Here is a 1,492-nt window from a genome sequence, read left to right on the forward strand (position 1 = left end):
GGGAGTGGCCACTGCACTCCAGTCTAGGTGACAGAGTGAGACTCTAACTCAAAAAAAAAAATAAAAAGAAAAGAAAAATTTCCATGAAATAGAAAACAAAACAATGGAGATAGATCAGTGAAACCAAAAACTAGTTCTTTGAGAAGATGAATAAAATGAATAATCCTCTAGCCAGACTGATTTTTTAAAAATAGGGAAGTTTTAGCAATACAGTAAGAGTGGTGCCATTACTACAAATTCTACAAATATTAAAAGGATAATAAGGAAATATCATGAACAGTTTTATGCCAACAAATTCTATAGGCTATATGAAATGGACAAATTCCTTGCAAGATGCAAACTTCCAAAGCTCACTCCAGAAGAAGTAGATTGCAGGTGTGGTGGCTCATGCCTGCAATCCCGGCATTTTGGGAAGCCAAGGCGGGAGGATTGCTTGAGGCCAGGACTTCAAGATCAGCCTGCACAACATCGTGAGACCTCATCTCTACCAAAAATAAAAATAAAAAACTCAGGTGTGGTGGCATGCACCTATAGGCCCAGCTACTGGGGAGGCTGAGGTGAGAGAATCACCTGAGCCCAAGAGTTTGAGACTGATGAGCTGTGATCATGCCACTGCACTCCAGCCTGGGTGACAGAGTGAGACTCTGACTCAAAAAAAGAACAAAAGAAGAAATAGAGAAGTTGAATAGCCATATGTCTATTAAAAGAAATTGAACTTGTAATTAAAAACTTTCTCACAAAATAAACTCCAGGCCTAGATGGCTTCATTGGTGAATTCCACCAAATATTTAAAAGCAAAATAATGTCAATTGTAAATGAATTCTTTCTTCTTTTTTTTTTTGAGTTGGAGTCTCACTCCGTCGCCAAGCCTGGAGTACAATGGCCACTCCCGGCCACTGCAGCCTCGACCTGCTGAGGCTCCGGCGATCCTTCCACCTCAGCCTTCCAGGTAGCTAGAACTACAGGCACGCGCTACCATGCCTGGCTAATTTTTTTTATTTATTGTAGAGATGAGGTCTCGCTGCCCAGGCGGGTCTCGAACCCGCGGGCTCAGGCAATCCACTCACCTCGGCCTCCCAAAGGCACGGAATTACAGGCTGAACCACCGAGCCCGGCCGAATTATGTCTTAATAGAAGGAAACATGTCCCAACTCATTCTATGAGGCCAGCATTATCCTGATACAAAAATAAACTGAAAGACATTAAAGAAAACTGTAAGCCAATATTCCTCATCAGTATAGATATAAAATTCTTACAAAATTTTAGCAAATTGAATCCAACAACACATAACAAGGATAATACATTATAAACAAGTAGGCTTTATCCCAGGAATGCAGGGTTGGTTTTGCTAAATTCAAACATCAATCTGTGTCATTCACTATATTAATAGAATGAAAAGAAGAAAACTATATAATCATGTCAATAGATACAAAAATAAAGCATTGGACAAAATTAAACATCCACTCATGTTAAAAGCTCTGAGCATACTAGG

Source organism: Carlito syrichta, unplaced genomic scaffold (genome assembly GCF_000164805.1).
Source record: "Carlito syrichta isolate Samal-C Ts95f unplaced genomic scaffold, Tarsius_syrichta-2.0.1 Scaffold142862, whole genome shotgun sequence".
In the NCBI taxonomy this organism is placed as follows: Eukaryota; Metazoa; Chordata; class Mammalia; order Primates; family Tarsiidae; genus Carlito; species Carlito syrichta.